This window comes from Phyllobates terribilis, unplaced genomic scaffold (genome assembly GCF_046119375.1).
Source record: "Phyllobates terribilis strain yellow unplaced genomic scaffold, ASM4611937v1 Scaffold_11__3_contigs__length_659146591, whole genome shotgun sequence".
In the NCBI taxonomy this organism is placed as follows: Eukaryota; Metazoa; Chordata; class Amphibia; order Anura; family Dendrobatidae; genus Phyllobates; species Phyllobates terribilis.
In genome coordinates this window covers 214598916-214619540 of record NW_027362771.1, presented here as the reverse complement: position 1 = coordinate 214619540, position 20625 = coordinate 214598916, and positions in this window count along the sequence as shown.

Genomic DNA, 20625 nt, shown 5'->3' with positions numbered 1-20625 from the left:
TCCACTGCTCCTAGTGTCTGGCTTTTGTTACAGCGCGGATGTGGAGTTGATAGGATAGCAGCCAATGATTGAACTCTACATCTCAGAGCGGGCTGTTCTATCTATATGGGAACGCTCCACTTAGAGCCTCTGAGCCCACTGATTCGCTGCCACACTCTTGATGTGACGTCAGCAGCACAGCCAAAGCCACACGCCGGGTGCAACGGTGTGACTCACCTGTGGACCTGGGGAAGGTGAGTACAGCGGGATTTGTTTCTTTAGAATAACCTGCAGCCAGAGATTAACATTTACTAAAAAGGAGCATCCTCTTTATAAAACAGCAATGCAGTACTTACAAGACAGAATGGTGCTCAATAAATGTGAAATCCAGATAATAGTGGTAGTGAGAAACGGAGTGAACATATAAACCCTTAAAACAATATTTATTAATCTCTATTAAAAACACCAAACCCCATGCAGTAAGAGTGTACAATAAGACACTAAATCTGGATGACCAAATAACTGTTTAATGCAGATACTCAGTGATATGGGTCTATCCAAAATAAGTAGATTAATCCAGTAGACCTATATAGGATACTGCATCTCTATGTCCTCTATCTACATACACTGTATAGGTCTGCTCAGCGCATTTAGCATTACAGCTTTTTTAGGTGTCTCTCTCTCTGCATCTACCAATCCATCACAATCAACAATTGGGCCATCACTGTCCTAAGACTGGGTAAAATATTCTAAAAGATGTGTAAATGTATCTACTCTGCATACTAAGCGCACAGAGGCCCAGCAATACTTGCACATTGCAGTAAATGTTGGGTCCAGTGGACACACTCTCCTATTCCTTTATACAAGCTCTATATATATACTCTACTATTGACCTATAGCTCTAACACAATGCCTATCCATCTATCTTTTAATGTCCTTGAATAGTGAAAAATGATTTAGACGACTGTGCTCACTGTCCTTCAGTAGTCTGAGATGCTTCCCTTGTTCTCAGACTGGCCAGCATGGATGGACTAACTGCCACCGCCGTCAATTCGAGAGCTTTTGCTGATACTTTTTTTTTTTTTTACAGCTAATGAGTAGCTAATACTTATCAAAAGGTTAACTAAAGTTTGACATAAAGCTGCATGACTTACACTGTATTTAAGACTTCATACGTTAAACATCTGGGCACAGCTAAAAATTACTACAGCATGACATCATTACAAGACATGAGGCTACACATAAAAGTACTAAAGAAGGGATTCGGCACCACAGGTAGCACTGGATAAACTTGTAACTTCCTTCCAGCAATGCACAGAATCTGAAGAAAGTTACTGAGTGCTTTGTAAAATTAGCAAAAAGATGCTGGGAAGTTCATGATGTACAGTGATGGGAATAAACGGTTAGGGCAAGATAATAGACATTTCATTTCTTCTTTTAAAAAGTTATGCAAACATTTTAATAGGTCCTCACGATCCATTCTGGAATTGTGCTCCCCACTGGCAGATGCTCAAGCATACTAAAAAAATGATTTCGCTTAGGGCCAGCTGTGCATCAAATCTTCAGTAGTAACGTGCATTTGAAATTTATGGGAGTTTTCTGGTATCAGATTTGATAATGCCGACATCACAAAGCACTAAATAAGCCAACAGATGTGTAAGCCCCCTCCGATACTGACAGGTTCGGGTGACAGCCTATTGTGTATAGAGGCTCCTGACTAAGGATCCAGCCTGTCGATCGCATTGCTCTCCCAGAGATAAGCCACCACCAGAGATGTCTGGTGGCAACTTTCTCATAGAGAACACAGGCGTGTTCAGCCAAACGAGTGCTCCTCCGTATCGGAGAGGCAGCCAAGATGGATAACAATTGGTGGAACAACGCATTTCAAACCCCTACAATTGTTACTTATAACTTTATATTATTAAGAATCATATAGATTCGAAATGCTTCAATCTTATCTGATGCCTTCTAGGGACTTTTTGTACTTGTAAAATATGTGCAATGAATGGCTTGACTTGCACATGTTTTTATATGAACTATAAAAAAGACAAGATTTAACATTCTGGATTTGGATATGATCCCTTTGAGTTCTTGTAAGGACCTGTTTTTTCTGCAGTTACTTGATGGATGATTCCGTGCACAGATAGGTTAGCGGACTGTTTCTGTATGCTGTTATTGGCAAAGGAAGCTATGTACAGGCCACTCGTTGCCCTCCTACTCCTATAAGGGCCGTATCTTTTATGGGGCATAGTAATTCTTAGCGGAATCTGAAATGTCCATTCCCCTTTCCATTGTTTTTCTAATTGAAAAAGTAAATAGACTTTAGACAAATGAATAAGGAAAATTTTTGACCTAACCATCAAAAAAAATCAAACAGTGATAAGCAGTAAAATAACTCAATTTTTTTTGTCTTTATTTTTATATAAACGTAACATTTTTGGCGATGCTATATCTATTACTATCTGCAGATGCCAATTTTTTTTTATTTGCCTAAGGATAGATTGAGATATATGTGATTTATATATTGTATTGTTACACTGAGAGCCAATGACCCCCAGGAGCCTCAACACAATATAAGCACTCCAGTCTTGCACATACCCATGTATGTATGTCTTACAATACCAAAGACTACTGTCATGAGTGTGTCAGAGGTGACAGACAGTCGCCCTGCAATGGTTTGCAGGAGATTTCCACGTTAGGCAATGCAGAGCTCTGCCTAGATAGGAGGCTGTGTTTAGGACCCAGCAACTACCTCCCTTTAGTCTGGGTATATATATACCTGGTGTGTCTAGGTGGGCGGCGCCGGTTATACACATTTCTACTTGGAACTTGGCTGAAGCAGCATCACGTCCTTTGTGGAGTCTTGAGGCCGTGTACCCTGTTGGAGTTCTTCTAAAGCTGAGTTGTTGTTCCCCTGTGTTGTCTTCCCCTTTTGTCTTTAGAGTGCTAGCAGAGGTTTACTAGTTGCTCATCTTCTTCCTCTGCCAGCTATAGCCTTACGCCAGGGATAGTAGGGTGAGGCACGTGATCGGCGACAGCTGCGGAGGCCGTATAGGGACTTTAGGGTGAGACAGTGTGACGCTAGTCCAGATTAGGAGGTCACCTCTTCCCCCTTTCCCTAGTGTCTGGGCTCCCTTTCCCTTTTACCTGGCGTGACTCTCTGTGTTGCACTCACACCTGGCGTGACAACTATCTAGTAAAGCCAATATGGCTTTATTTTAGACTTAAAAATCACTTTTTTTTCAGATGTGAATTCAAATTCCAATAACATTTAATGAAACAAAAAGCCCACATATTTGATCTCTACATGTTTAGCAATACATTACATGAAAGTCCTATACTGCTTTTGAAGTGACAGTTAATTGCAACCATGTCACTAATAACCGTACTGATGAACTACATCCTGTATATTTACTGTGTTGCACTGATATGTGTACTAATTGTTTATTTCCTGTGTTCCCATCATTTTACTGTTAACATCTTACACAATGTCCTGGTAGTCTAACTGTAAAATAACCAATGATCGAGAAAAGTATTTGTTATCTTGCTATGCTGTAGCACATTTCTCAAGGGAATAGAATTCAAAACACAATAGCCGAAGCGGGCAACCATCTTCAAAGGACAACTCCTGCAGCTTCTACCAGCAATAATACCGGTCCGTGATGTAACCGTGATAGAGATTGCTGTTTTGACTGCTTTCAGAGGAAGGGTTGTCCAGATTGGACAGACCTTTTAAAATTTGTCAAATGAAAGTTTAGGTATGGTTGCACTTAAACTATAGTGTACATAATATACTGCAATTTTTATACTGTTTAACGACCCGTCAGTTGTTTTGTTATCATCAGAGGAGGTATTCGAATAAAAGATCATGTCATTGACAATAGATAATGGGCACAGCTCACCTTTTCCTCCCTCCTCCACCCTCCCTGCATAGTGACCTCTCCACATGTCATGGACAATGCCCACAACACTTTCATACTACATAATCAGCTAATTTGGTCAGATTTTCATTTTAAATGCTGTTCATGGGCCTCTAGACTTTGTTTAGGGAACCCCAGGTCATGTCCCAGAAGTAGTCTGTGATACCAACTGATGATATACCCAAACCACTGTACCAGAATCGATAAGCAGAAAAGTAATCATAAAAAGTTATGGCAGACAACAATTAATGGTAGAGCCATGAAAAAGACAAAGTCAAATCTGAAACAGAAAACAAAAAAGTTCATAGGTGGACAGGGATCTAAAGATAGCTAGGTGTGTGAATGTCAATTTCTTTTGGAAATAACAGCACCAACATGCACTTTATGAAGGCAGAAAGCTTGGGTCCTGGCATTCATATGGATATTACTTTCTGTACCACCTACCTAAACATTTTGTAGACCATGTACATTCATAATTATAGCATTGATATTCATTAATGGTGGCGGCCTCGGTCAGCAATACTTTAAGGGACATGACAAGAATTGAAGTTGTTGACTTGGCCTCCCCTTAGATCTCAATCTGATTGAACATCTGTGGGATGTGCTGGAAAGAAACAAGTCAGATTCTTGGAGACCCCACATTACAATTTATAAGACTATAAGGATTTTCTGTTACCATCTTGGTACCAGATATCACACAACACCTTCAGAGGTCTTGTGGAGTCAATCGATGGGTCAGAGCAGTTTTGGTGTCACATGGAAAACCTACGCAATAATAGACAGACGGTTCTAATATTATAGCTGGTGGTTGTAAGTTTTGGAGTTCAGTTATTCATTCCTTCTCTTCACATTGCCATTATGTTAAAGAAAAAATACAGTGAAAATGAACTTAGAATGAAAAGGCTTTGTATAGAACAGCTTTAAACTTGTAGGCAGTAATTTGAGTTTTCTGTTACATAAAGTCTGCTACAACATTATAAGTTCATTGGTATAATTATAAATCGCTTTTCTCTTAGAATGTTGTATCTGACTTCCGGCAGTGGAAATCTCTGAGCAGGGCCAAAGAGATTTGAGTCTCTCTATAGAGAAAGCTATTTAATTCTAGAAGTCAGTGATGGAATTAAATTAAACTTTGCTCAGCCAGATGTTTCTGCCCTTTTGTTCTAGATCCTGCATCTCAAAAAATGAAAACTGTTAAAATGTTTCAACAACATATCCATTTCCATTTTTTTTACCACTGTAAAAATAAGTATGCTTCATGTGATAAATTGTTCTAAATCACAACTTCAAGTTCATCCAACATTGGATTTATTTTAAATGTTTTTTTGTACCTGACGTGAAAATGCAGATGGAACACCTATTACCTGTCTAACATTGACCTCACTGACACAAATAACCATATGTTCTTTGATATAGGAAGGCCTTATAGTTGTATAGAAGACTGATTGCCCATCTTATCCCATGTCTACTGATAATTTAACTTTTCTACATTGCAAGGGGGTGACCGGAACGGTCATGCGCCTCTTCCCTCCTTGTGCACAAAGTATTATACTCTGTTTATTATATATATATATATATATATATATATATATATATATATATACAACCCCTGGCAAAAATTATGGAATCACCAGGCTCGGAGGATGTTCATTCAGTTGTTTAATGTTGTTGAAAAAAGCAGATCACAGACATGGCACAAAACTAAAGTCATTTCAAATGGCAACTTTAGGGCTTTAAGAAATACTAAAAGAAATGAAGATTAAAAATGTGGTACTCGGTAAGAGTAATTTTTTTCAGACCAAGCAGAGGGAAAAAATAATGGAATCACTCAATTCTGAGGAAAAAATTATGGAATCATGAAAAACAAACACACAAAAGAACACTCCAATACATCACTAGTATTTTGTTGCACCACCTCTGGCTTTAATAACAGCTTGCATTCTCTGAGGCATGGACTTAATGAGCGACAAACAGTACTCGTCATCAATCTGGCTCCAACTTTCTCTGATTGCTGTTGCCAGATCAGCTTTGCAGGTTGAAGCCTTGTCATGGTCCATTTTCTTCAACTTCCACCAAAGATTTTCAATTGGATTGAGATCCGGACTATTTGCAGGCCATGACATTGACTTTATGTGTCTTCTTTCAAAGAATGTTTTCACAGTTTTTACTCTATGGCAGGATGCATTATCATCTTGAAAATGATGTCATCCCCAAATATCCTTTCAATTGATGGGGTAAGAAAGCTGTCCAAAATATCAATGTAAACTTGGGCATTTATTGAAGATGTAATGACAGCCATCTCCCCAGTGACTTTACCTGACATGCAGCCCCATATCATCAATGACTGTGGAAATTTGCATGTTCTCTTCATGCAGTCATCTTTATAAATCTCATTGGAACGGCACCAAACAAAAGTTCCAGCATCATCACCTTGCCCAATGCAGATTTGCGATTCATCACTGAATATGACTTTCATCCAGTCATCCACAGTCCACGATTGCTTTTCCTTAGCCCATTGTAACCTTGTTTTTATCTGTTTAGGTGTTAATTGTGGCTTTTGTTTAGCTTTTCTGTATGTAAATACCATTTCCTTTAGGCGGTTTCTTACAGTTCGGTCACAGACATTGACTCCAGTTTCCTCCCATTCGTTCCTTATTTGTTTTGTTGTGTATGTCCTGTTTTGGAGACATATTGCTTTAAGTTTCCGGTCTTGACGCTTTGATGTCTTCCTTGGTCTACCAGTATGTTTGCCTTTAACAACCTTCCCATGTTGTTTGTATTTGGTCCAGATTTTAGACACAGCTGACTGTGAACAACCAACATCTTTTGCAACATTGTGTGATGATTTACCTTCTTTTAAGAGTTTGATAATTCTCTCCTTTGTTTCAATTGACACTTCTCGTGTTGGAGCCATGATTCATGTCAGTCCACTTGGTGCAACAGCTCTCCAAGGTGTGATCACTCCTTTTTAGATGCAGACTAACGAGCAGATCTAATTTGATGCAGGTGTTAGTTTTGGAAATGAAAATTTACAGGGTGATTCCATAATTTTTTCCTCAGAATTGAGTGATTCCATAATTTTTTCCCTCTGATTGGTCTGAAAGGGGTGAGTGCACATAGGAAAGAGGACACACACTCACCCCTCCCCCTGTGTTAAAATGAAAGCAAAGTAGGTAAAGGTAACATTTTATTAACATGGAAAAATTTATGACAAAGGTGCTTTAATTTACATTGTATCCACATAAGGACAAAACATACGTACGGCGTATACAGATTGTGTGTGTGTGTGGTGCGTACGGCGTATACAGTGTGTGTGTGTGTTGCGTACAGTGTATACAGTGTGTGTGTGGTGGTGAATATGGTGTATACAGTGTGTACGTGTGGTGCGTACGGCGTATACAGAGTGCGTGCGGTGGTGCGTATGGCGTATACAGTGTGTGTGTGGTGCGTACGGCGTATACAGTGTGTGTGTGTGGTGAGAAAGGCGTATACAGTGTGTGTGGTTGTGCGTACGGTGAGTGTGTGTGTGGTGCTGCGTACGGCGTATACAATGTGTTGTGCGTACGGCGTATACAGTGTGTGTGGGTGTGGTGCGTACGACTTATACAGTTTGTGTGTACAGCGAATACAGTGTGTATGGGGGGGGCGTACGGCTTATACAGTGTGTGTGTGTGGTGCATACAGCGTATAGAGTGTGTGTGGTGCGTACGGCGTATACAGTGTGTGTGGTGCGTACGGCATATACAGTGTGTGTGTATGTGGTGCGTACGGCGTATACAGTGTGTGTGGTGCGTACGGCGTATTCAGTGTGTGTGTGGTGCGTACGGCGTATACAGAGTGTGTGGTGCGTACGGCATATACAGTGTGTGTGGTGCATACGGCGTATACAGTGTGTGTGTGTACGGCGTAAACACTGTGTGTGGGTGGGGGGGTGCGTACGGCGTATACAGTGTGTGTGTGTGCTGTGTATGGCGTATACAGAGTGTGTGTGTGGCGGTGCGTACGGCGTGTACAGCGTGTATGTGGTTCGCACGGCGTATAGTGTGTGTGTGGTGCGTACGGCGTATACAGTGTGTGTGTGGTGCGTACGGCGCGTACAGTGTGTGTGTGGTGCGCACGGCATATACAGTGTGTGTGGTGCATACGGCGTATACAGTGTGTGTGTACGGCGTAAACACTGTGTGTGGGTGGGGGGGGTGCGTACGGCGTATACAGTGTGTGTGTGTGTGGTGTGTATGGCGTATACAGAGTGTGTGTGTGGCGGTGCGTACGGCGTGTACAGTGTGTATGTGGTTCTCACGGCGTATACAGTGTGTGTGTGGTGCGTACGGCGTATACAGTGTGTGTGTGGTGCGTACAGTGTGTGTGTGGTGCATACGGCGTATACAGTGTGTGTGTGTAGTGCGTACGGTGTATACAGTGTGTGTGTGGTGCGTACGGCGTATACAGTGTGTGTGTGTTGTTAGGTAGCGCTATTGATCATGTTGAGGGGCACTCACTTCACTGGGTCAATTAAAGCACACATGCAACGTTTTCCGGTAATATGAAGTCCAGCAGTTTATTACTCATCATAAACTGCTTATAACTAGAGATGAGCGGTGTTCGACTAGAACTGTTCGCCAATCTCAAATTCGAGCTGTTTTGGGCGGTGTTCGAGTTGTTAGACGAACCCGAACGATTTGCAAAAAATTCGGTTGTTCGAGGTTATGTTCGATAACTGTTCGTGCACCAAAAGCGTGTCCTGCATGTCTGGCGCTATTTAGAGCACCAATCATGCAGGGATTGTCTGCCACTCACTGTAATGCCACAGCCATGGTGGTTGTGGCATTACAGTGATTGCCCAAATCGATGGGAACAGTGCCAACAGTGAAACATGAAAAGCCGGCAATTCATCAGCGGCATACACCGGTACCCGACAATTTAGAACCGAAAGAATAGAGCTTCACCCATAGATTAGATAGATAGAAACATGTCAGTCACACATATAAGAAGCACAGTGACAGTGTTGCTTACTGTACTTGTCATTTAGTGTAAAGGATTTATCAAAAAAAATAATAGTGTTTTCATGCATCTGTCTCTTTAAAAAAGCCGGCCGGCAATTCAGCAGCGGTACCCGACAATTTATAACAGACAGAATAGAGCTTCACACATAGATTAGATAGATAGAAACATGTCAGTCACATATATATGAAGTACAGTGACAGTGTTGATTACTGTACTTGTCATTTAGTGTAAAGGATTTATTAAGAAAAATAATAGTGTTTTCATGCACCGTCTCTTTAAAAAAGCCGGCTTGCAATTCAGCATCTGTACCCGACAATTTAGAATAGAAGGAATAGAGAATCACACATAGATTAGGTAGATAGAAACATGTCAGTCACATATATATGAAGTACAGTGACAGTGTTGCTTACTGTACTTGTCATTTAGTGTAAAGGATTTATTAAAAAAAAATAATAGTGTTTTCATGCACCGTCTCTTTAAAAAAGCCGGCCGGCAATTCAGCATCTGTACCCGACAATTTAGAATAGACAGAATAGAGCTTCACACATAGATTAGATAGATAGAAACATGTCAGTCACATATATATGAAGTACAGTGACAGTGTTGATTACTGTACTTGTCATTTAGTGTTAAAATAAAGGATTTATTTAAAAAAAAATTGGCGTGGGGATCCCCATAATTTTAGGCTCTAGCGGAGGTTAACCAGACGGCTGGGGCAGATGTTTGAAGCCTGGGAAGGGGGTAATACCCACGGAGCTTCCCAGGCTACTAATATCAGCCCCCAGCGGAATACCTAGCCTTTACTAGCTATTAAAATGGGGGACCCCCCTAAAAAATGTCGTGGGGTCCCCACTATTTTAATAGCTAGCAAAGGCTAGGCAGACAGCTGGGGGCTGATATTAATAGCCCAGGAAGGGTTCCATGAATATTGGCCCCCTCCCAGGCTAGAAACACCAGCCGTCAGCCGCCCCAGAAATGGCGCATCCTTAGGATGCGCCAATTCTGGCACTTAGCCTCGCTCTTCCCACTGCCCTGTAGCGGTGGCAGTGGGGTAATAGGGTTGGGGTTGATGTCAGCTTATAATGCCAGCTGACATCAAGCCCAGGTTAGTAATGGAGAGGCGTCTATAAGACACCCCCATTACTAACCCCATAGTCAAAGTTAAAAGAAAACACAAACACCCAGAATAAAGTCCTTTAATTGAAATAAAGACACAATTCTTTATTGTTCTAAATTAAACCATACTTACCATCACGCCCATTCCAGCTGAAGCCAACGATCTCTTGCAATAAAAGAAAAATAATAAAGCAACCTCATCCTTACCTTTCCATGGTTCCCACGACAGCTTCAGCTCTGCTACATCGAGATAACAGGCTGGACCGCAGCAGAATGCTGCCATCCAGCCTGTCATCCCGCAGACACTGAGAAGCGCTGGCATGCTTGCGCTCTGCAGTGTCTGGCTGTGACGGCATCCAGATGAGCCGAGGTCATGTCCAATGAACTCGGCGCACCTCATGCACGTCACTGACAGCGTGGGAGAATTCTCCTGCACTCAGCACTTCAGCGTGAAAATTCTCCCACGCTGTCAGTGACGTACATGAGGTCAGCTGAGATCATTGGACATGAATGAGCTCACCTCATGCACGTCACTGACAACGTGAGAAAATTCTCCTGCACTCAGCGCTTCAACGTGAGAATTTTCCCACGCTGTCAGTGACGTGCATGAGGTGAGCTCATTCATGTCCAATGAACTCAGCTGACCTCATGTACGTCACTGACAGCGTGGGAGAATTTTCACGCTGAAGTGCTGAGTGCAGGAGAATTCTCCCACGCTGTCAGTGACGTGCATGAGGTGCGCCGAGTTCATTGGACATGAACTTGTCTCATCTTTATGCCGTCACAGCGAGACACTGAGGAGCGCAAGCATGCCTGCGCTTCTCAGTGTCTGCGGGATGACAGGCTGGATGGCAGCTTTCTGCTGCGGTCCAGCCTGTCATCTCGATGTAGCAGAGCTGAAGCTGTCGTGGGAACCATGGAAAGGTAAGGATGAGGTTGCTTAATTATTTTACTTTTATTGCAGAAGACATTGGCTTCAGCTGGAATGGGCGTGACGGTAAGTATGGTTTAATTTAGAACAATAAAGAATTGTGTGTTTATTTCAATTAAAGGACTTTTTTCTGGGTGTTTGTGTTTTTTTAAATACTTTACTAGAAATTCATGGTGGTCATGTCTAATATTGGCGTGACCCCATGAATTTCGGGCTTAGGGCCAGCTGATAATGCCAAGCTGGCCTTAACCCCTTTATTACCCAGTGAGCCACCACACCAGGGCCCTGGATGAGTTGGGTACAGCGCCAGAAGATGGCGCTTCTATGAACGCGCCATTTTCTGGGGCGGCTGCGGACTGCAATTTGCAGCGGGTGGGGCCCAGAAAGCTTGGGCCTCCCTGCGCTGCGGATTCCAGCTCCCAGCTGCCTAGTTGTACCTGGCTGGGCACAAAAATAGGGCGAAGCCCCACGCATTTTTTTTTTTAATTATTTCATGAAATTCATGGAATAATTAAGAAAAAAAGGGCTTCCCTATATTGTTGTGTCCAACCAGGTACAAATAGGCAGCTGGTGGTTGGGGGCAGCCCGTCCCTGCCTGCTGTACCTGGCTGGACACAAATATAGTGCGAAGCCCCACGTCAATTTTTTTTTAATTATTTCATGAAATAATTTTTTTAAAAAAGGGCTTCCCTATATTGTTGTGTCTGGCCAGGTACAAATAGGCAGCTGGTGGTTGGGGGCAGCCCGTTCCTGCCTGCTGTACCTGACTGGACACAAATATAGGGCGAAGCCCCACGTCAATTTTTTTTAAATTATTTCAGGAAATTCATGAAATAATGAAAAAAAAATTGATGTGGGGCTTCGCCCTATATTTGTGTCCAGTCAGGTACAGCAGGCAGGAACGGGCTGCTCCCAACCACCAGCTGCCTATTTGTACCTAGCCGGACACAACAATATAGGGAAGCCCTTTTTTTCTTAATTATTCCATGAATTTCATGAATTTAAAAAAAAAATACGTGGAGCTTCGCCCTATTTTTGTGTCCAGCCAGGTACAACTAGGCAGCTGGGGGCTGGAATCTGCAGCGCAGGGAGGCCCAAGCTTTCTGGGCCCCACCCGCTGCAAATTGCAGTCCGCAGCCGCCCCGGAAAATGGCGCGTTCATAGAAGCGCCATCTTCTGGCGCTGTACCCAACTCATCCAGGGCCCTGGTGCGGTGGCTCACTGGGTAATAAAGGTGTTAAGGCCAGCTTGGCATTATCAGCTGGCCCTAAGCCCGAAATTCATGGGGTCACGCCAATATTAGACATGACCACCATGAATTTCTAGTAAAGTATTTAAAAAAAACACAACACCCAGAAAAAAGTCCTTTAATTGAAATAAACACACAATTCTTTAGTGTTCTAAATTAAACCATACTTACCATCACGCCCATTCCAGCTGAAGCCAATGATCTCCTGCAATAAAAGTAAAATAATAAAGCAACATCATCCTTACCTTTCCGTGGCTCCCACGACAGCTTCAGCTCTGCTACATCGAGATGACAGGCTGGACCGCAGCAGAACGCTGCCATACAGCCTGTCATCCCGCAGACACTGAGAAGCGCAGGCTTGCTTGCGCTACTCAGTGTCTGGCTGTGACGGCATCCAGATGAGCCGAGGTCATGTCCAATGAACTCGGCGCACCTCATGCACGTCACTGACAGCGTGGGAAAATTCTCACGCTGAAGCGCTGAGTGCAGGAGAATTTTCCCACGCTGTCAGTGACGTACATGAGGTGAGCCGAGTTCATTGTCGGCTCATCTGGATGCCGTCACAGTCAGACACTGAGGAGCGCAAGCATGCCTGCGCTTCTCAGTGTCTGCGGGATGACAGGCTGGATGGCAGCGTTCTGCTGCGGTCCAGCCTGTCATCTCGATGTAGCAGAGCTGAAGCTGTCGTGGGAACCATGGAAAGGTAAGGATGAGGTTGCTTTATTATTTTTCTTTTATTGCAGGAGATCGTTGGCTTCAGCTGGAATGGGCGTGATGGTAAGTATGGTTTAATTTAGAACAATAAAGAATTGTGTCTTTATTTCAATTAAAGGACTTTATTCTGGGTGTTTGTGTTTTTTTTTTAACTTTGACTATGGGGTTAGTAATGGGGGTGTCTTATAGACGCCTCTCCATTACTAGCCTGGGCTTGATGTCAGCTGGCATTATAAGCTGACATGAACCCCAACCCTATTACCCCCTGCCACCGCACCAGGGCAGCGTGGAAGAGCGAGGCTAAGTGCCAGAATTGGCGCATCCTATGGATGCGCCATTTCTGGGGCGGCTGACGGCTGGTGTTTCTAGCCTGGGAGGGGGCCAATATTCATGGCTCCCTTCCTGGGCTATTAATATCAGCCCCCAGCTGTCTGCCTAGCCTTTGCTAGCTATTAAATTAGGGGGGACCCCACGTCATTTTTTTGGGGGGGGTCCTCCATTTTAATAGCTAGTAAAGGCTAGGTATTCAGCTGGGGGCTGATATTAGTAGCCTGGGAAGCTCCGTGGGTATTACCCCCTTCCCAGGCTTCAAACATCTGCCCCAGCTGTCTGCTTAACCTCCGCTAGAGACTAAAATTACGGGGAACCCCACGCCAATTTTTTTTAATAATAAATCCTTTATTTTAATACTAAATGACAAGTACAGTAACCAACACTATCACTGTACTTATTATATATGTGACTGACATGTTTCTATCTATCTAATCTATGTGTGAAGCTCTATTCTGTCTGTTATAAATTGTCGGGTACAGATGCTGAATTGCCGGCCGGCTTTTTGAAAGAGACGGTGCATGAAAACACTATTATTTTTTTTGATAAATCCTTTACACTAAATGACAATTACAGTAAGCAACACTGTCACTGTACTTCATATATATGTGGCTGACATGTTTCTATCTATCTAATCTATGTGTGATTCTCTATTCCTTCTATTCTAAATTGTTGGGTACAGATGCTGAATTGCCAGCCGGCTTTTTTAAAGAGACGGTGCATGAAAACACTATTATTTTTTTTAATAAATCCTTTGCAGTAAATGACAAGTACAGTAAGCAACACTGTCACAGTACTTCATATATATGTGACTGACATGTTTCTATCTATCTAATCTATGTGTGAAGCTCTATTCTGTCTGTTATAAATTGTCGGGTACCGCTGCTGAATTGCCGGCCGGCTTTTTTAAAGAGACGGTGCACGAAAACACTATTATATTTTTTAATAAATCCTTTACACTAAATGACAAGTACAGTAAGCAACACTGTCACTGTACTTAATATATATGTGACTGACATGTTTCTATCTATCTAATCTATGTGTGATGCTCTATTCCTTCATGTCTAAATTGTCGGGTACCGGTGTATGCCGCTGCTGAATTGCCGGCCGGCTTTTTTAAAGAAAGCGTCTTCTGAGCAGTTTGTGAGCTTTTGGACACCTTTGAAGGTGTTTTCTATGTGTTCCTATGTGTTTTTGTTTGCCTGCCATTGGTTTTAACGGTGTTCGACGGTGTTCTAAGGTGTTCGACGAACCGAACCCGAACACTATGGGGGTGGCTCAACACTACTTATAACATAGTCCATCTCCGTGGCTCGCTGGAATGTTACACATGTATCCTAGAGCCTTTTCAGTGGCAGCTATGCCCGCTTGGCTTCAGATACAGCCTTCAGCAAGGTACAACATCAATATTCATTTAAAGCACCGATTTACCTTTGCCGGGTCTTACCTGCTTCTATCAGCTTTGTTCTGCCACAGCTGTGGTTTAAGGCTCCCGAGACGTGGTCTCCAGGCCATGTGCCTTCCAGGGCCAACGGTGTCCCAGACACAGGGACAAGGCCTCTTGCCTTCCAAGTCTACTGGTGTCCCAGACACAGGGACCAGACCTCTTGCCTTCCAAGGCTACTGGTGTCCTAGACACAGGGACCAGGCCTCTTGCCTTCCAAGGCTACTGGTGTCCCAGACACAGGGACCAGGCCTCTTGCCTTCCAAGGCTACTGGTGTCCCAGACACAGGGACCAGGCCTCTTGCCTCTCCAGGCTAATGGTGTCCCAGACACAGTGACCAGGCTTCACCACCGTTTCAAAAACCACCAGGATTTATATATCCTTCTGTGCACACAGGACCTGTGATGATGTCACAGTCATGTGATCAGTCACCTGAAGGGGAGGTACGCGGTCAGCCAGAACACACCCCATCTGACAATTTGGCAATGCAGCAAGCCACTGCATTACAGTGTGCATGTGGTACGTACGGCGTATACAGTGTGTGTGTGTGGTGCATATGGCGTATACAGTGTGTGTGTGTGTGTGGTGCGTACAGCGTATACAGTGTGTGGTGCGTACGTTGCATACAGTGTGTGTGTATGTGTGATGCGTACGGCGTATACAGTGTGTGTGTCTGGTGCGTACGGTGTATAGAGTGTGTGTGGTGCATAAGGCATATACAGTGTGTGTGTGTGGTGCATACTGTGTATACAGTGTGTGTGTATGGCGTATTCAGTGTGTGTGTGGTGCGTACAGCCTATATAGTGTGTGTCTGTGTGGTGAATACGCCGTATACAGTGTGTGCGTGTGTGGTGCGTACGGTGTATACAGTGTGTGTGGTGCGTATGGTGTATACAGTGTGTGTGTGGTGCGTACTTCGTATACAGTGTGTGTATGTGGTGCATACATCGTAAGCAGTGTGTGTGTGTGTGTGTGGTGCATAAGGCATATACAGTGTGTGTGTGTGGTGTGTACTGTGTATACAGTGTGTGTGTGTGTATGGCGTATTCAGTGTGTGTGTGGTGCATACAGCATATATAGTGTGTGTCTGTGTGGTGCGTACGGCGTATACAGTGTGTGTCTGTGGTGCGTACGGCGTATACAGTGTGTGTGTGTGGTGCGTACAGCGTATACAGTGTGTGTGGTGCGTACTTCGTATACAGTGTGTGTGTATGTGTGGTGTATACGGCGTATACAGTGTGTGTGTCTGGTGCGTACGGCGTATACAGTGTGTGTGTGTGGTGCATAAGGCGTATACAGTGTGTGTGTGGTGCATACTGTGTATACAATGTGTGTGTGTATGGCGCATTCAGTGTGTGTGTGGTGCGTACAGCCTATATAGTGTGTCTGTGTGGTGAATACAGCGTATACAGTGTGTGCGTGTGTGGTGCGTACGGTGTATACAGTGTGTGTGGTGCGTACAGCGTCTACAGTGTGTGTGTGGTGCGTACTTCATATACAGTGTGAGTATGTGGTGCATACATCGTATACAGTGTGTGTGTGTGTGTGTGGTGCATAAGGCGTATACAGTGTGTGTGTGTGCGGTACGTACTGTGTATACAGTGTGTGTGTATGGCGTATTCAGTGTGTGTGTGGTGCATATAGCGTATATAGTGTGTGTCTGTGTGGTGCGTACGGCGTATACAGTGTGTGTGTGTGTGGTGCGTACGGTGTATACAGTGTGTGTGTGTGGTGCGTACGGCGTATACAGTATATGTACGGCGTATACAGTGTGTGTGTGGTGCGTATAGCGCTTACAGTGTGTGTGTGGTGCGTACATCGTATACAGCGTGTGTGTATGTGGTGCATACAGCGTATACAGTGTGTGTGTGGTGCGTATGTCATATACAGTGTGTGTGTGGTGTGTGTACGGCGTATACAGTGTGTGTGTGTGTGTGGTGCGTACGGCGTATACAGTGTGTGTGTGTATGTGTGTGTGTGCGGTGCGGTTTCCATATTGAGACACCCATCACTTGGTTGTCCCAATATGGCGGTCGGCGAACTTCCGCCGCTTGGAATTCTGGGATCCGGACACATCTGGACGGAACAGGATGTAAAGACATTACAAGGTAAGTATATTAATAGATGAACATGCATGTGACTACTTTCAGACGTGTAGCTGTAGAGTGAGTTTGGGTTTAGGTAGCTGAGATTAGGGTAGTGCAGAGGCGGGCACTTTAAGATAGGAGATAGTTAAGGTAGGAAATAGTTAAAGATTTAGGAGCTGTTCAGTGTGGGAGGAGCAGGAGAGTGAAGACTGGGGAAGTTCCTGTTAGTCAGTCAATTGGAGATCCAGGGGAGCAGCAAGAGCATGGTCTGTCTAGCAGCAGAGGAACGTCGGTCTGTAAATCTGACTTTCACGTAGCGTTCGGGACCTACAGTCCACAAGAGGTAGCAGTGAAGCTTTCCTCAAAACCTCCCCAGGCTGGGGAATAGTCAGATGGGGATTAGTCCAGAGAAGACTGAGCGGGACTCGTAAAGCTACAAGGGACTCAAGCATCTCAAGGGCCAAAGCGGCCACCTAAGAAAGGGATACCTTAGGGCGGACAGTCATCAAGAACATGTGCTGTACAAGGAACTGTAACCCTGGAAACGTAACTACTTATTCTTGTATGTTCTACTACGTTGAATTGAAAGCGTCAACTAAGTTCATTTTTACAAAATGGAGTGGAAGTCCCTTAATGTGCTGAAGCCGTTCCTGAAGTGAAAGAACCAGAGGAAGCAGAGACCTGCAACCAAAACGTGAGTGACATGCATTGTACACACAACAAAGGAGGATCGGGACACTTGCCTTTGTTTGGGAGCAGGGGTGAAGGAGTTCAGCATTCCCTCGCTATCACAGCCACCTTAGGTCCCTTACAAAATTGGCGCTGCGAGCAGGGTCGAGTCATGCATCATGAGACGGATGCGGGGAAGATTGTAGTGAAGATTAACATTGCAGATGATGGAGCAGAGGCTGGCGATAGCTCCGCCCATCGTGGGCATCCTGGGTGAAAAATAGTGCGAAAAGCGACATGGTATGGACTGAAGTTGTGGCCCCCTCTGAGTGGTGCCCGCCCGCGGCGGGTGCGGCGAAGGAGGAAGAGAACCCACCCACTAATGAAGATCCCAGGGACAGAGGCTGAGTGGGAGGAAGTGGCAGAGGCGACCCGACCGATGGACAGGTGGAGTCTAGAGAAAAGATTCCTCATGGCAAAGAATGCAGCGCCATTGCTGACAGAGGTGGTGAAGCTGCAGCAACACGTCCTATCGTGGAAGCCTCGGATGCATGGAATGGAACCGGCGCAGTCAGTGGCAGGAGACCAAGAGAAGACCCAGCGGCTGCTGGGGAGTCTTCAACCTAGAAGAGTACCCTATGGAGTGCGGCTTCCCATTCGTGCCTGGCTGGTTCCCATTTGAACACCCATGGAGGGATACCGTGTCATTGGCGGAGGCGGTGAAGGCTCCTGTGGAGACAGTCTGGGAGGCCAGTGAGACACCAGTACCTGGCTGGGAAGACTAGGGGTCATATACAGCGGAGGCACCTGGATGTAGCATAGAGTCGGCTCCAGTGGTCGTGACGGCAGGATAATGAGTAGCACACTTGTTAAAGGGATCGTACCCAGCAGAAAGGAGGGAGGAGAAAACTGTCAGGACGACCCGAGGATCGTGCCGGGTCACTGCTCCTGGACTGTCGGAGCTGATGTGAGTTGGCCAGTTGGCCATTGAGTTTAAACAAAGGAATTTTCCTGTGTCTGGTGAACCTGGAGCGGGAATTGTTGTCCATACTCACCTCCCTTGCCGGCGCCGTTCCAACGGTGTCAGCACTCGCGCTCCAGGGGCTCTCATGCGGCTGTTGTGACACACGAGCCCGGTGCCCAATCAGCGATGGCGTCACTGTCTCAGCCGTCTTATAAATTGAACATGAAGAGGAAGTCAGGGCTGCAGCTGATCTCTGACTTCCTTTACGTGTTCAATTCATACGTAGGCGGAGACAGTGACGCCAGCGCTGATTGGGTGCCGGGCTCACGTGTCACAGCAACCACACGAGGGCCCCGGGACCGCGAGTGCCAACACCGCTGGAACAGTGTCGGCACGGGAGGTGAGTATAGGCTTTTTTATTTTATCGGGGCCAAACATTTAGATCAAGAAGGGGATGTCCTAGTGGCGGACAACCCCTTTAACAAACATAACTGTCCTGTGTAAATACCACTCTATCTTTTATGATGATGCTCATATGTAAAAAGTCTTATATTAGCAGTGCTGTTGAGGTGGGAATTACATTTATAGCCCATTTATTTGCAGTTTTATATTCTGCACTAAAGCACATGTTAGCAATAAAAAGTATATTTGGCAAAGATGTGTTCCCAAGACAAAGTAAGGTGAGTTCATAATCATTTAAAGCGTACCGTTTCTTCTGTCTGCTCTGACATACTTAATCCACAGAGAGATTACAAAGACTCCCACACATCTGAGTTCACTTGAATTTAGTAATAAAACCAATCATTGAATGTTCAGCTTGAACACAGAGATTTCTTCTTTCCTGCATCATATTGTACCTAAAATACAAACGGATTGAGCAGTTGTGCTCCTTTGCTAGAACAAGATTCACATTTGTGAAAATAAAATCTAAATTGCAAACTGAAAAAAATATCATAAAATAGCCAAGAACAAATATACACTGCTCCAAAAAATAAAGGGAACACTTAAACAACAGAATATAACTCCAAGCAAATCAAACTTCTGTGAAATCAAACTGTCCACTTAGGAAGCAACACTGATTGACAATCAATTTCACATGCTGTTGTGCAAATGGAATAGACAATAGATGGAAATTATTGGCAATAATCACTCAATAAAGGAGTGTTTCTGCAGGTGGGGACCACAGACCACATCTCAGTACCAATGCTTTCTGGCTGATGTTTTGGTCACTTTTGAATGTTGGTTGTGCTTTCACACTCATGGGACGGACTCTACAACCCACCGAAGTTGCTCAGTTAGTGCAGCTCATCCAGTATGGCACATCAATACGAGCTGTGGCAAGAAGGTTTGCTGTGTCTGTCAGCGTAGTGTCCAGAGGCTGGAGGCGCTACCAGGAGGCAGGCCAGTACACCAGGAGACGTGGAGGGGGCCGTAGGAGGGCAACAACCTAGCAGCAGGACTGCTACCTCTGCCTTTGTGCAAGGAGGAACAGGAGGCGCACTGCCAGAGCCCTGAAAAATGACCTCCAGCAGGCCACAAATGTGAGGGTGGTATGAGGGCCCGACATCCACAGATGGGGGTTGTGCTCACAGCCAACACCGTGCAGGACGCTTGGCATTTGCCACGGAACACAAGGATTGGCAAAGTCACCACTGGCGCCCTGTGCTCCTCACAGATGAAAGCAGGTTCACACTGAGCACATGTGACAGTCTGGAGACGCCGTGGAGAGCGATCTGTTGCCTGCAACATCCTTCAGCATGACCGGTTTGGCAGTGGGTCAGTAATAGTGTGGGGTGGCATTTCTTTGGAGGGCCGCACAGCCCTCCATGTGCTCTCCAGAGGTAGCCTGACTGCCATTAGGTACCGAGATGAGATCCTCAGACCCCTTGTGAGACCATATGCTGGTGCGGTTGGCCCTGGGTTCCTCCTAATGCAGGATAATGCCAGACCCCATGTGTCTGAAGTGTGTCAGCAGTTCCTGCAAGATGAAGGCTATGGACTGGCCCGCCCGTTCCCCAGACCTGAATCCGATTGAGCACAACTGGGACATCATGTCTCGCGCCATCCACCAACGTCACGTTGCACCACAGACTGTCCAGGAGTTGGCGGATGCTTTAGTCCAGGTCTGGGAGGAGATCCCACATGAGACCATCCACAACCTCATCAGGAGCATACCCAAGCATTGTAGGGAGGTCATACAGGCACGTGAAGGCCACA